The sequence below is a fragment of the Peromyscus leucopus genome, chromosome 3 (assembly GCF_004664715.2).
Source record: "Peromyscus leucopus breed LL Stock chromosome 3, UCI_PerLeu_2.1, whole genome shotgun sequence".
Classification (NCBI taxonomy): domain Eukaryota; kingdom Metazoa; phylum Chordata; class Mammalia; order Rodentia; family Cricetidae; genus Peromyscus; species Peromyscus leucopus.
In genome coordinates, this window is record NC_051065.1 from 39,526,818 (window position 1) to 39,542,851 (window position 16,034).

General features: G+C 39.6%; 1 pseudogene; it reads right to left on the minus strand.

Annotated features, from left to right (window-relative positions):
• Nucleotides 1–10,854: 10,854 nt before the first annotated feature.
• On the minus strand, nucleotides 10,855–11,326 carry LOC114707987 (annotated as a pseudogene).
• Nucleotides 11,327–16,034: the final 4,708 nt, after the last annotated feature.

Sequence of the window (16,034 nt, forward strand, 5' to 3'; positions counted from 1 at the left end):
TGCATGATGCCTTGCTTCCTGCCATGATAATGGGCTAAACCTCTATACAGTAAGTGAGCCACCCCAATTAAAAGTTTTCCTTTATAAGAGTTGCTGTGGTCATGGTATCTCTTAACAATAACAGAAACTCTAAGTAAGACAGATGTTGGTATCAGGAGTGGGGGTATTGCTGTGAAAGGCTTTACCATGCTTTTATTTGGAAGAATTTGAATTTTGGGAGTTTGAGTTAGGAAAGCGGTGGAATGCTTTAAGCACTGCTTAATGGGCACACCAGTAGGAACATGGAAGACAGTGGTGCTAAGAGTGATTTGAAATGTGGGAGGCTCACTCAAGAGGTTTCAGAGGCAAAGAATTTTAATATGTTTCCTAGAAATAGTTCTTGTGATATTTTGGTGAAGAATGTGGCTGCTTTTTGCCATTGTCCAAAAAGTTTCCCCGAGGCTAAAGTGAAGAGGTTTTGATTAATTAATTCCCTTGGCAGAGGAAATCTCAAAACAGCCTAGTATAGACTCTGTTGTGTGGTTACTAGTGTTAATTCTAATGAAGATATATAATGAAAAGGAGCAAATTGAGCAAGGAAAAACATTTGAGGGGAAAAAAGAGTACCAGAAAGAGGAATAGAGCTAAGTCCATTCAAAAGATAAACAGATTAAGAAATGGAAAGTATTATAAATAAAGGGAGTGTTGACCTCAGGACAATATCCCACACAGCTAAATTTGTGAAAAGGAATTAAAGAAAAGTTTAGAGCTAGGTGTGGTGGTGCACTCAGAAGGAAGAGACTGGCAAATCTCTGAGTTTGAGGCCAGCCTGTTCTACAGATCCAGTTTCAGGACAGCCAAGCTTAGGCAGTGAAGGAAACCATTAAAAACAGAAAGCTGGTGAAGATATACTTGAACTAGGGGACCATTTTCCAGCCCCAGCAGGAAGCAGAACTTGGCAGCTTTGGCCATGTGGTTTTGCTTTAGAGTTAAGGACAGAAGAAAGAGGCTATGGAATTTGCCCCCATGACTAAAAAAGCCAGGCATATGTCAGGGGTGTCCCTGAATAGAGGCCTAGAGAGGCCATTGCATGAAGCTGTGAAGTTGAAGACTGGACTGCATTGGAGAATCCAAGATGTTGGATATGCCAGAGCCATGGGATACTTGCCAGGGAAAGCTGCTAACGGGGTAGAACCAGACAAAGAGACAGCAGTGTGCTGCACTTCTGTTGGCGATCTGAAGAGCATTTTGACATCAGACATGCAGAGTTTGCAGTTTGCCCAGCTGGTTTTCTAGTCTTGCTTTGGTCCAGTATTTCCTCACTATGCTCCCTTCCCTGTGTTTTGGAATGGTAATGTATATCCTTGCCTTTATAAGTAGGCAGCATGTCATCTGCTTTTTTTTTTTTTTTTTTATAGGCAATTACAGTTAAGAGATTGCATGAATCTCAGAAGAGACTTTAAATTTTGGACTTTGAAACATTGTTGAGACTGTGATAGACTATGGGGCTTTTGAAGTTGGACTAAATGCATTTTGCATTATGATATTGTTACAAGCTTATGGGGGCCAGGAGTGGAATGTGGTGGTTTGAATGCAATTGGCCCCCATAAGCTCATAGGGAGTGGCACCTCAATTCAATGTTTTCTTTATAAGAGTTGCTATACTACTAGTTTCTCTTCACAGCAATAGACACCCTAACTAAGATACCTTCCAAGTGCTGGAATTACAAATTACAGGTGTGTACCACCTGTACACATGCCTGACTTGAGAGACAGATCTCTTCATTGGCATCCATGATGCAAACATCTCTGGATATACTTTGCGCTTCTCATCATTTCACTACTTCCTTCAGTAGAAGATCATTGATGGCCACAACTTCTCTTAGAAACCACAAACTGACAATTTCCAAGTTTATCACTGGCTCCAAATTTTGCCAGAAATGCTACCATAAAGATGACACATTGTTGTAAGGACAAGTCAAACACAGGGAGAACCAAACCTGAACAACCATAAATCATAAATCATGGAGCCCTACGTCATTTGACAATATTGTATTGCTTTCAGGCCCTGTCACCTAATATGACTGATTTTTCTAAACAGTCCCTACTTTGCACCAAAATTGCGTGCTGTAATTTTGTATTTTGTTTAGGCTTCTATGGGTATAATCAAAAACCACAAGTAAGCATCCTCATTTAAATTTTTCATCACTGAGCTTGATATACAGTCACCTGACATGAAATGAAATCCTGAAGGAAAAGAATTAAGTGGAATGATTATACATATTCCACTCAAAACTCCATGCTCCTGCCCCACCTACTGAGACAGCCAGTATGCCCCAAGGGGTGATGTGCAAATTTCCCATCCCCCATCATCCAGCACACACTTTGGCATTTTAGTTCCTGGGGTCTCTCTCAGCCAATAGTAAATATTTAGTAGAAACTGGTTATAAAGACAGTGTCTATAAGTGACATACCTGAATTCATCAAGGGCATGGCTGGGTGATCCTTAAAGTAAATTCTTTGTCAGACCTAGAATGACTGTGATGGACACCATTATTTTCTACTGTACTTTGGTTGTTTTTTCACTGGTTATTTTCTACATAATGGATTATTCACTCCTTCATTTATAATTTCACTGCAAGTGCTTGCATTCAGAAATATCAAGTCACAATATACTGTTTATCTTGGGAAGCATTTACAAGCCTACTTCATTCAAGTCCTGACCTAAACCTTAGTCTTCAGAGCACATCTCACCATTCAGTATGCTGCTGTTCAGGGTCTTTTTGTGGACTTACAATTTTAACCAGTACACTTTTAGATGTATCACTTTACAAGAGAGGCTCTATTCTATATGGTTTTATCCTAATATATGTATTTAATAATTCCTAGTCATTGCATCTGTGAATCTACTGAGATAAGGTTATGACATTCTGGGAATAATTTTTAAGTCTTGTGTTCTTAGTAAGTCCATTATGGTCTCAGAATTATGAACCACAGGTCTTTAAATATGTAACCAGAGGCTTTTCTCTGTCCTGTCCTGCAGCTATTTCCAAATAATCACTTAGAGGCTTATATTACTTATAAATGTTTGGCTATTAGCTCAGCCTTATTACTAGCCAGCTCTTATATTAAAATCAACCCATTTCTGTTAATCTACGCATCACCACATGGCCCATGGCTTACTGGTTCTCTGACATCTTGTTCCTTCTGTGGCTGGATTGTGTCTGCTTGACTCCACCCTTCTTCATCTCCATCTTCAGTTTGAATGTACTGCCTAACCTTATTCTGCTGGGTTATTGGCCAAAACAGCTTTATTTGTCAACCAGTGAGAGCAACATATATTCACAGCATACAGAAAGACCATCCCACAGCATTTCTTCCTTTCTGTCTAATCAAAAAGTAAGGTTTTAACTTTAACATAGTAAAATTACATATAACAAAACAGTTATCAAGTAGGAATTACAGTTACAATATCTAGTCTATCTGTATTTGGCAAAATTAAAGAAAATACTTTATCATCTATCCTATCTTTGTCAGTCTAAAGTTTCATTTCTAATTTATCTTTTATGATAACTAAGAAAAACTATAACTATAACTATCTAGTCTTCAACTCCATCAAAAACCCCAGAAGGATATATTGCCCAAGTAAACAGGAAGTGCATTGCAAGCAACTTCCCAAATTCTAGAAATGACATAAATTTGGCTGCCTGGACAGTCACCCAAAGTTCTTTTGTAACATTGGGGCATCCATCTTCATTCAGCCTATAGGCCTAGAATATCTGGCAGACTTTTCAGTGAAGTAGGAAATTTGAAGGACTGTCCTGCCTATATTGGCAAAGTTCATCAGTCACTTTCCTCTGCATCCTGTAGAATGTCTGGTAGTTTCTTCTGTGAAGCAGGAACCTGAAGGAGCACCTGCCTTGTTTTGGCAAAGTTTAGAAGTCACTTTCCTTTGGGTTCTGCATGTCCAGTTTATACAGGACACTGTCAAGCAGTCCAGGCAAGAGCAGTTTCTTGCCCAAATGGCTAGCCTTGCCACATTGAAAGCAAACTCCATAAGAAGTTTTTTCAATGCCCATCATCCTCTTTGAAGTAATTGGTGCTGCCAGGGGCAGACATGTCTCACTGTCAAGAAAAGTCTAAGTTCTTAAAACATTTTAAATGCCATATTCTATAGGTCTTTGAAGTGTTTGAAGATTACCTATCTAATTGAAATATATCTTTGTATACCTCAAAAACCTAACTAATATGGCTATAAGTTTGACTATTATAGATGACTATCAATCTGTATTTTTAATTATATATATATTTTAAGTGAGCTGCATAAACATAATACGTTAAACAAGAATAGAAATATATATACAGCATAACAAAATTGACCTTAAATTTGTATCAATAAACCAAAATCCATACCAATGTAAAATATTTTAAGATTTATAGTTGTTTTTTTGGATTAAAGTGGATTCAATAATCTACCTTTTTTTTTAACATGATAATCTACCCTTTTCTCCACATCATTTCTATATCGTATCCCACTTTCTTCTTTAGAAAGAGATTGATTATAACCATTAACCAATTATAACTAACCCCCTTTAAATGAAAACAAACATTCATAAACATCTTGGGAATTTGGGCATAATTCTCTAGACTAATTCCTGTTTATTGGAGGTGCTGGTAATCTTATGGGGACCCTGAGAAAATTTGAAATAATGGCCAAGTCCTGGGAAGACCAGCTATAACCTTCATTGATAGATATCACTTGTCAAAGTTCAGGAGGTCTCCCTTGATCAAACTTGATCCATCTTAACGTGGAACAAATCCACAGCCTCTTGTTTTCTGTGGAAACAAAATCAGAGCTGCTTCTCCAAAGCAATGCATCTTTTAAATTCCATTTTACAAATATATTGTTTTGACTTCTGTTTTAAAGTGAAGGCATTTTTAAAATGTCTAGGCTGGTGTATTTCACCAGTCTCTCTCTCAATCCCACGTCTCTCAGCAGCTATTGTTTGCTTGTCAGCATCAAAACATTCAAAATCAGCACAACACTATACAAGATCCAGACTCCCTGTATATTTCCCATTCTATGTGATTTATTCATTTTTATTATTTTACTTCTTTTTCTAAAGACTTTATTATATTATTTTTTAAACTATTTCTTTCTGTAATCTATTTTTCTTAAGCCTATGCACATTGTAAAACACACTAGAACCTCTTTAGAGGTTTTTCTGTCTGGACCTCTTTTTATTGTGTATCTTTAACCTTTTCTCTATACGAGCAAAAGCTAAATCCATCATTCAGTGTGTGGCTGATTAGTCTCTCTGTACCAAGGCCTGTGTGAGACTGTGAAAACCTGACATGCTCCTTAGCTCATGGCAGCTGGTGACTGGTGGCTGGCTCTATATTGCAGGCAGCTGTTGGGAGATGTGACTCTAACACTGCTGCTGGCACGAGACTGTGAGACTAGAAAGACCAGTGCAGCTCTGTTTCTGTGTGTGCAGAACTTTTTTTAAAGCTTTCTCGGATCTTATGTGGATCCACACCAGATGGTGGGCACTATATGTAACCAGAGGCTTTTCTCTGTCCCATCCCATCCCACAGCCATTTCCAAATAATCACTCAGAGGCTTATATTACTTATAAATGTTAGCTCAGGCTTATTACTAGCTAGCTCTTACATTTAAATTAACCCATTTCTATTATTCTGTATTGCCATGTGGCCCATGGCTTACTGGTTCTCTAACATCTTGTTCCTTGGATGGCTGGATCATGTTTACTAGACTCCACCCTTCTTTATCTCCATCTTAAGTTTGAATGTACCCCCTAACCTTATTCTGCCTGGCTATTGGCCAAAACAGCTTTATTTATCAACCAATGAGAGCAACATATATTCACAGTGTACAGAAAGACCATCCCACAGCAAAAGTAGTATGTTTAATGAATGCAGTTTTTTTTTCCCATCTCTGTCAGCATCTGAAAGTCAGTTCCCATGACAACTAATCTCCACAGGGTCCCTGTCTGCTGCCCATGCCTTACTGAGACTGACGTTCAGCTGAGATCCACTGCAGGGCTACAAGCTTCAGCTATAGCTGCTTGCCTGATCTACGACCATCTCCAGCAGAAGGAAAAACAAGGCCTGGTGTAAACAGATTGGCACCTCCAAAATTCTTTTCTATCTTTATTTTATATTTTTGAAAAAATTGGAAAGTTTTGTTGTTGTTGTTGTTTTTTTTTTTTTTACCCTAATTTAGTGGTCCTCACTGTCTCAAGAGGATGGTTCAATATTGTGTCAACCACAGAACTATTGCTACATTTAAGGGTTTTTGTTGGTTTTTTGAAGTCCAATGTAGAATATTTAAATTTAAAATGTATAGTTCGACTGAATTTTCAATGGCACCATTGTACCACCACTTACATATAGATATTTGTATCATTCCAGAAAGCTGTCATATCCCATTCCAGTCAATACCACTACCACCAAGAACTGCACCTAGAGGAAGACCACAGATTAAAATGTCCAGTTTCTGGCTTATTTTACTTCTGTATAATGTCTAGAAGACTTACTTATATAACAGTCTTTGTAAGAAGAGGTGGTTTTTAAATTCATTCTATGAATACTTGAATGCTTTCAGTTTTGAATGTGATGAATTGAGATGCCATAGACTTTTTCTTTTTGTGTGTGTTGGACGAAGTATATATGTATGCATATGTGTATGTGAGCACACTTGTGTGGGTATGTGTGGAGGCAAGATGTCAGGCATCGTTAAAGCTCTCCAGTTTACCAGTTCAAACTTCTAACACAACTTGAAGTGCAGGCTCTACAAAGCACATGATCCGAAGAAAGAACAGGAATATATAGGTACATCCAGGGGAAGAAAAGAGTTTGGTAATAAAAATACTCCATGGTAAATCTACTTAGAGGGAAACTTTATATTTAATGTTAAAATTCAATATTTTAATACTTTAGGAATGGGAAAAATGTAAATACTCAGTAGTACATATCATTTGAACTTTAATTAGCACAATTAATCAGTGAACTCAGTATTTAGAAGTCATCTCACTTGGGCTGGGCATGGTGGACACTGATCTGTATCTAAGAATGTGATCCACTCATACCCCCACTGCCATTTTCCCTTGTCTCTATTCCATTACAACTATTTGAAATTATAGCATTATTTTTATTAACTTAATACTTGAAACTTTCATATTTAAAATTCCAATTGTAGTTAAGTCCTATCTTCCCTGGCACAGAATGACCACAGATTCCTTTCAAAGAGGGCAGGGGATTTACCTCTTGGAATTTATGCACCACACTCCACCTTTCCTAGCAAATAGGTGCTGTTTTCTAATCAGAGGGGCCAGCCATTTATGTACACATTTTCCTTGCATATTTCCATTTAAGTGGTGGTAACTCCATCAGTTTATCTCTCCTCTATGCTTCTCTTCTGAACTTCAAATTTGTTTTGATGCTCCATTTACATTCTGTTAAATTCATTTGTGCTGCTCCAACAAAATAACACCCGACTCTGAGTAGTTACAAAGCAGTCTATTTCTCACCATTTGTGGGGTTGGGAAGTCCAATACAAGGTCCCAGCAGATTTGGTCTTTGATGAGAGATACTCTCTACTTCCAGGATTGTGTTATATGCTGCATCCTCCAAAACAAAGTACTTACAATCTCTATACTAGAAGTAGCAGAAGGCAAATGAGATAATGCTGTGTCCTTACAAGGTTCAAGGGATAGAAAGTCAAAATGGAGTGAGGAACTCCTTACTCCTTTCCTATAAGGTCACTAATCTATTCATGACACTAGAAACTCAACAACTAATCATTTTCTAAAGGAATGATTTAAGTTCTTTTAACAGAACTCTGAATCAACATGCAGTTAAATGAATGAATTGAACACAATTGTCCGTATTCTACCAAATTCCTACTTCTCACACTGTGCCTCATGAATGCATGCCACTGCTGGAAAATGAACACTGTGTATTCGGGGTGGAAACAGCAAACCTGAGAGCAGTGTTGCTATCATAAAAGGAAAGCTTTCTTTGAGCCTTATTCATCATATTGGTGATGAGTTTCAACACATGATTTTGGGAGAGATAAACTATAGTTAACCTCTCCTATCTAAATTGGTCCTTCAGTCTTCCTCATCTCAGACAGTCAACTGTCTTTCCAGACAACCAAGCTAAAAACTTGGAGTTACCAGTTACTTTTTTCCTTCACAATTAACATCAAATTATTTAACACATTACATCAAAATTTCAAATTTTGTTCAGAAGCCAACATCTCACCTCAGTCCCTGCTGATACTTTTATCTGACCCACCAATATTTCTCTGGCTTTCCTGTTTCTTTTGGTTCTCTAAAGCTTATTGTTCTCTTTATAGCATGTAGTGATCCTTTTCAAAATCTAAGCATGATATCTGACTCCTCTGCTAATGCTCTCCACCTTCAACTCATACAACTGGAACCAAGATATGAAATGCCCCACAATCTGCTCCTAGCACCATTAATTCCTTTTCTGACACCCACTGTCCTGTGTTCTACCTACACTGATCTTGTATCCTGTGTTTGGGAGGCAAAAACACTTGGTGACTGTGGTGGGAACCTGCTGCCTCCACCACACTAATTGCAATTTTGAGATCACATACTACTTTATGCATTTCTATTTTCAGCATACTATGCTCTATGTAGTAACCCAGTATGTCTACAAATTCTTCTATACCTCTTTCATCAGCGGTTGGTCTAATTCCTTTCCTACTATGCAAGGGCAGGTCTTGTAGGTCTTAGCTACTGCTTGGGCAAACACAGCGCTGAAAGCACACTGGCTCTCCTCGCTCATCACCCAGCCAGAAGAAAGGTGAATAAGTATAGGGAGCAACCATATGATCTAAGATTCTCTAAGGAACTATGATCAACTGAGCTTGTTTTTTTCTTTTGGGACCATAAATAAATAGAGCTTACTAGTTTATCATTACTTCATGAACTGAAAGGAACAAGGAGTAATATACATAGTACAGAATTAGTAGTTCAAAAAGCATAGGTAACAGGCAATTCTTGAAGAAAATCCATGGCTACCTTCTAGATTGGTTTCCCCTAATCATAGCATGGGTATTACTTGGAGGACTAACACATGTTAATCATGAAATAACTGCATCTATCCTGGTGGTTCCTCCCTATTATAGATCCAAGTACTTGTTTCACATAAGAATCTCAGTGGTAACATGTCCAACACTGAACCCATAATCTTCTCTACTTCGTAGGCTTGGTGGTCCCCAGAAGGTCCTGTTTCAGAGGATAGCTCTACCAATACTGGCATCAACTGCTGTCCACAGATCTTCCATTGCTCACTGCTGTACCCCTTGCATGTAACACACTGTGTGACATGTAGCTGGTAGTTAGTTTTTATGCACATATGCTACATTATGGAAACTGTCATTATATCAGACACCCCAACTTCTTGAAAGTGCAATGAAACAGATTAGTTTATCCCAAACCCTAGCAAAATTTTAATGCCTCTAAAGCCCAGGCTCTTCCCACTGTCCCAAAGCTACCGCTATTTACTCAAACAGTTGGAATGCCTTTGAAAAGTCCTGTCATTACTGTGCATCAACATGCAGTTAAATGAATGAATTGATTATAATTTTCTCTGCTCTACCAAATCCCTACTTCTCACACTGTGCCTCATGAATGCATGCCACTGTTGGAAAATGAGCACTAACTGTGTATTCAGGGCAGTTAATGGGAAATTTGAGCAAAATGTTGCTATCTTGATAGAAAAGATTTCCTTGAGCTCTACTAAGCATTTTTGAAAGCAAATTGTGTCAGCAGACTGAAATTACATGCAAAATTATCAACACTATTCACATATGATAGGCAGCACCATGTAAAGAAGAAACTTTAAAAAATGCAGGAGATGAAGCTGAATATCAACCTCTAATTGCCTCCAATCCAATACTCTGCTCATGGTAAGGTGTAACATGCAAGCAATTACGTACATGACAGTGAGAGACTTCAGGTAGCACTGGAGGAAGTGTCACAGCTGACTGCACAAGCAGTCATTCCTGTATTCTGTCTACTATTTTTAAAACTTACTGGGTGCTTAATGTGATAAAGGATGCACTGTTCCTGGACTTGGTACACTGTTCTTCTCTGCATGCATGAGCAGAGTGGTACACACTAAATAGATTATTCTACTATGTTAGTTTCTCACACTCTAGAAAATATTAATTACATACAACATAGTTGTTTAATTCAGCCTGTTGGACATATACATCCTAGTTTTTCACTTATAACACTTGAGAGCAAACAATGTAAGTCCCAGGTTGCCTGTTCTGACTTGATCTCTTAGCTAAACTTTTGACATTCTCATTGGAGCCTGAAAAACAAGTAATGAAGTCTACACATGAAGTGGATCACTTCAAATCCAAAACATACATGATACTATGACCATTTGAGTAACTCCGATTTTTTTTTTATGGTTGACATATGTTTTTATTAATCTTAGTACTCAGAGGCAGAGGGACCTAAGTTCAAAGCCAGCAAAACATCTGATCATGTCTCAAAAGGAAGATGGCTCAAAATTTGGCATTCTATGACCAAATTATAGTCTGCAGGGCTGGAAGCCACAGTGAGTGCCCTCCCTACATTTCCAGGAGTATGATAATCTTGGCTGACTCAGTTTATCCTCCAGAACCCACGTAAAAAGGTTGAGTTTGGCTCATGCATAAACAGGACCCTGGAGCTCACCAGCTGGCTAACCTGCACAGACTACCTCAAAAAATATGGTACACAGAGCCTAAAACACCAGGTTTGTTCTGCCTTATGGTCTCCAGAAGCACACACAGAAAATGAAATAACACACAATTCACACCTGGCACAGACACATTCAAAAAGTGTAAGTCCCATTTTATTTTTCCAAGGTGTTTTTTCTTCTGTCTTTATGAAGCCATCTCTTTACATGGGCTTTGGTGGAGGTCCTGGTGCAGCACCAGCAGGTCTAAATCGTGGTGGGGGTGTCTGGTCCTTACGGGCTTCACGGGATCGATTCCTGACTACTTTGCTATGAATAGCACAGCTCATGCAGTAATGCAGCTTGGCATAGAGCTTGGGAGGCACATAGGCGTCGAAGACACTGGTTTCGGATATGTCCCTGACAGCGGCGGCCTGCACGATGTTCTGAATGATGAACTTCTTAATGGCCTTGTCTTTGGGCATTAGCGGATGGGCTACACGTGGCTGCGGCCCTTTTTGGCCCGACCATTGTTTCTCCTTTTTTTGGTCATCTTGGAGTTAAGACCCGAAAGACAAGTAACTCCAAATTTTTATGACATAATTTTTTGAGGTACAGTACTCCTTTGTATGAGGACAGCTAACACTTAACTGAACACTTGTTACGTGCCGAGTACTTACTTAGGTCAGGGCTTTTCAACCTTGGTACAACAGACATTTCTTTGTTTTTATTATTGAAAATAGATTTTTTTTCATACAATATATTCTGGTTATGGTTTCCCCTCCCTCAACTCTTCCAGCTCCTATCTGATCTACACTTTTTCTTGCTCTCTCATTATTAAACAAAGGTCTCAAAAAAAAAAAAAAAAAAGAAAAAATAGATAAAATAAAAACAAATTAATAGAAAAAAAAACCAGAGTCAGAGAAAAAGCACAAGAAACATCTAGACAGAGGCACATTGGCACACACAGAAATCCCACAAGACACTAAATCAGAAACCATACTATATAAACAAAGACCTGTAAAGGGGTAAGGGGTGGGGAGACCAGACAAAGCATTATGAGATAAACAACAGCAACCCCCCTGAAAGAATAAAGAAACAATCCTTCGAAAATACCATTGAGTTTGTTTTGTGTTGGTCATCTAACTGCTGAGCTTGGGGCCTACCCTTAAGTGTGGTTTGTACCCAGTGAGACTCCTTTAAAGAAAAACAAGTTTTCCCTTGCAAGTGGCTATCAATCTGAGTGTTTTTGGGTTAGAGATGGGGGCTTGTGTCTGCTCCCCTCACAGCACTGGGACCCTATCTGGCTTAGGCCTGGGCAAACACTATGCATGCTGCCGCAGTATCTGCAATGTGCAAACCCTATGCATGCTGCCGCAGTATCTGCAATGTGCAAACCCTATGCATGCTGCCGCAGTATCTGCAATGTGCAAACCCTATGCATGCTGCCGCAGTATCTGCAATGTGCAAACCCTATGCATGCTGCCGAAGTCTCTGTGAGCTCCTGTGTGCACTGGTCTTGCTGTGTAGAGACTACTTTGTTTCCTTGGTGTCTTCCATCCCCATTGGCTCTTACCATTTTTCCACCTCTTCTTCTACATGGTTCCATGAGCCCTGAAGGAAGGGATTTGATGGAGACATCCACTTAGGACTGAGTGTTCTAAGGTCTCTCACTCTCTGCTTTGTCTAGTTGTGGGCCTTTGGATTCATTCTTATCTACTGCAGGTAGAAGCTTCTCTAATAATGGGTGAACACTCCACTAGTCTGAGTACAGCAGAATGTCTTTAGAAGTCATTTTATTGCTATGCTCTTTTTGCAGAGCTATAGTATTTGGTTTCCTCCTAGGTCCAGGGCCTTTCTAGTCTCATGTTCTTGGCCACACAAGCAATGTCAGGCATGGGTTCCATCTTATGGAACTGACCTTAAAACCAATCAGATAGTAGTTGGTTACTCTCATAAACTTTGTGGGACAAAAACACCAATGTATCTTGCAGGCACATCAACATTGTAGACCGAAGGGTTTGTAGCTGCGTTTGTGTACATTTCTCCTCTGGTAGCATGCAGAATACCTTCAATTACCATGAACACTAGTCAGTAAAGTGATGGCTTCTAGGTAGACAATAGCTTGACTTCTCTGTTTAATGATTTATGTAAGTTATGTGGTTGATATATTGTGTACCTTAATAAACTTATCTGGGGTCAGAGAACAGAATAGCCACTAGATTAGACATAGAGGCCAGAGAGTGGTGGCACACACCTTTAATCCTGTCACTTTAATCCAATTTCTGCAAGTTCAAGGCCACACTGGGAACAGAGTCAGGCATGATGGCACACACCTTTAATCCCAGCATTTGAGATCTCATGTCTTTGCTTGGGAAGGACACACACCTTTAATGCCAGAAAATGATGGCAGAAAGCATAAAGGTATATAAGGCATGAGGACTAGGAACTAGAGGCTTTTAAGCAGTTCAACTAAGACCCTTTCAGGTGAGGACTCAGAGGCTCTTGGGCTGAGGATTTCCTAGGCTTTTAGGCAGTTCAGCTGAGATCCCTTCCAGGTGAGGACTCAAGAGGCTTTCAGTCTGAGGATTTGTGGAAACAGGATCAGCTGAGGAGTTGGCTGTGGCTTGTCCTGTTTCTCTGATCTTTCAGCCTTCACCTCAATATCTGGCTTCAGGTTTTTTTTATTAATAAGACCATTTAAGATTTGTGTTACAGTTGTCTACAGAAATAGAGCCTTATCATCAATTTGTGGAGGGTCTTGGCAATAGCCTAGGTTGTTTAGGGGTTACCATGGGGTTCCTTTGGTCAGATGTAATCCTTCCTGGTACTGGAGGTTTTACTTGGTGGTGAGAGATACCTAGTTGGGGCTTTGTCTCTCTGAGTATTTGGTGACTAATTCTGCTATAGAATGTGCATTTTACTATATTTAGCAACATCTCTAGCCTCTCTGCTTCCCTATACATGATCCAACTGGACAAATTAAAATGTATCTAGGAATGCTAAATGCTTCCTGGCAGGCAAATTTGCCCCCACTGGAAAATAACTGTTTTAGCTATATGAAGTTATTTAATCATGTGAACCAACTCAATATTCTCCAGTGATTATCCATCAGCTTTCTATTACTGTAACAAAGTACCATTAAAAAGAAAAACTATTATAGCACACAGTTTGAGAGTTTTGGCTCAGAGTTCAAGTCATGTGGCCCAACTGCTTTGGGATTTGTGGCTGAGCAGTATACTAAGGAAGGGAATGTGTGAAGGAAGCTACTCACTCACGACAACTAAGACCCAAGGACAGAGAAGAAATTAGACTCTCAGGATCACCTTCAAGATCACACTTCCAGTGACCTAACTTCCACCCATTATGCTGAAGGTCAAAGGTTCCACTGCCTTGCAATAGAGCTTCAGTCTGGAGACAAGTTTTTAATGATGCTGTGGCACTTATCCCAACCAGGACAATGAAAAGACAAGAGGTGCAGAGAAGTTAGATAACGTGACTAGGGTCACAAAGCCACAGTGATATAGCTGGTTTGGCCCAAGGCAGTCATATCTCATACCTCCAGGGCAGGTCTTTACTTTGGCTTTATTATGCAGACTTGTTCCTTGTGTGACTTTCAGGCTTAATGTAGTGTGTCCTGGTGTGCCATTGCCCTTTCCAGAGCTGTTGAAAGGAACTTCCTCATCTATGAAGGCTGGTCAGGGATTGAAATGACAAGGAAGGAAGAAAGGTGACCTTTAGCTGTGTGGCCTGCTCTTGGTAAATTGAGTGTATAGTTAAAGATTTATACACACACACACACTGTGGCCTGCTCTTGGTAAATTGAGTATATAGTTAAAGATTTACACACACACACACACACACACACACACACACCCCTAAAAACCTACAGCTTAGTAACTTTCATCATGTACCACTTATAATACTTTTAGACTAGACTGAGGTAGAGTAGACAGTATAACGTAAGTTGCCTCCATTCTTCACAGAAGTATCTGGCTTACCAGCTGTCTGTATTCAAAACCACCCCTTGGGGACCTGCCCAGCGTCCTGAGGTCATCACCCCTCCTCCCTTTTCCTTCTTCCCTCTTACCATAAGGTTGTGCACACCTCTGCTTTTCCTCTTTCCCTTTTTCTCTCTATTCCCTCTCCTCTCCACCTTTAATAATAAAATTTCCATGTGGATGACATGTCTGCACAGTGTGAGTAACTTTCCACCATGCTAGGCTGCCACCAGTCATGTCTACATGGCGTGCCTCCTTGGCCACCTGCCGCAGGGCATCTTGGCTCAAGTCCGCCAAGGCTTCTCGCACACCACTTTACAAAACTAGCTAGCATAATTCTCACTGTTATATTTCTTCCTATAATTGGAGAAATATATCTTCCAAACAGACGATTTCATTTGCAGATGACCCTTGTTAAAATGTTAATATGTGTATTAAGCTCTATTAGTCTTCATTTAAATAAAGTGATCACATTACTGATTCACTTAGCAAAGCTATTAGCAAGTAAATTACAAAATAGCAAACTTCTGAAGGCCCAATCAGGGCAGGGACATGCAATTTAGTATTGTGGAGAAAGCTACTTCTACGGCTGGAAATATGGCACGAGATGATTCAGGACAAGAAATGTGCTGTATAGGAGACAGCTGCCATGAGAAGCAATGGTGTCTCCCACCAGAAACTCTGCCCCTGTCTCTTCTTATCCTCCGTTTCTTATCTGCCAATTGTGCCCCTTTCTGGTATCTGTTTCTACCTCACACTTCAATGTGATCATGACAGGTCACTCAGCACCTGTCCCAGGAGGCATTGCTCTGAATGGTTTACCTAAGGGCTGTCTATTCTCCACAGATCTCTGCATTTGGAAACCCACATGTGGCTCTGTACTGTGCACAGCTCTTCCCTGGTCCTGCCTTCACCTAACACCCTGGAAGCAGGGAAACAACTTCCTGGAAGAGGGTGACAAAGCACACTCACCAGCTGTCTGTGGGTAGTACCTTCTGACTGAAGAGTTTCCATCTTACATCGTAAGGCAAAAAGCAATTTCATTCCTCCTCTCTCTACTCCTTACCTCAAAATAAAAGTGAGAGGGAAACGATTTGCTTTCTTTGAACAAGAAAGTGTCAGAAAATCATTACATAAAAAGGCTTCCTACCTAGGAATGCCAACTGTGAGAATTTTTCTTCAAAAGATGGAATGGAGTAAACTGCCACCAAAACTTAAACTAGATTATAATTAAGCACTTTAAACTTGTCTCGTTTTCAAGTATCCAACGGTAACAGAAAGCTACTTTAAAAATATAAACAAGTAAGACAGAACCAAAGCACACGAC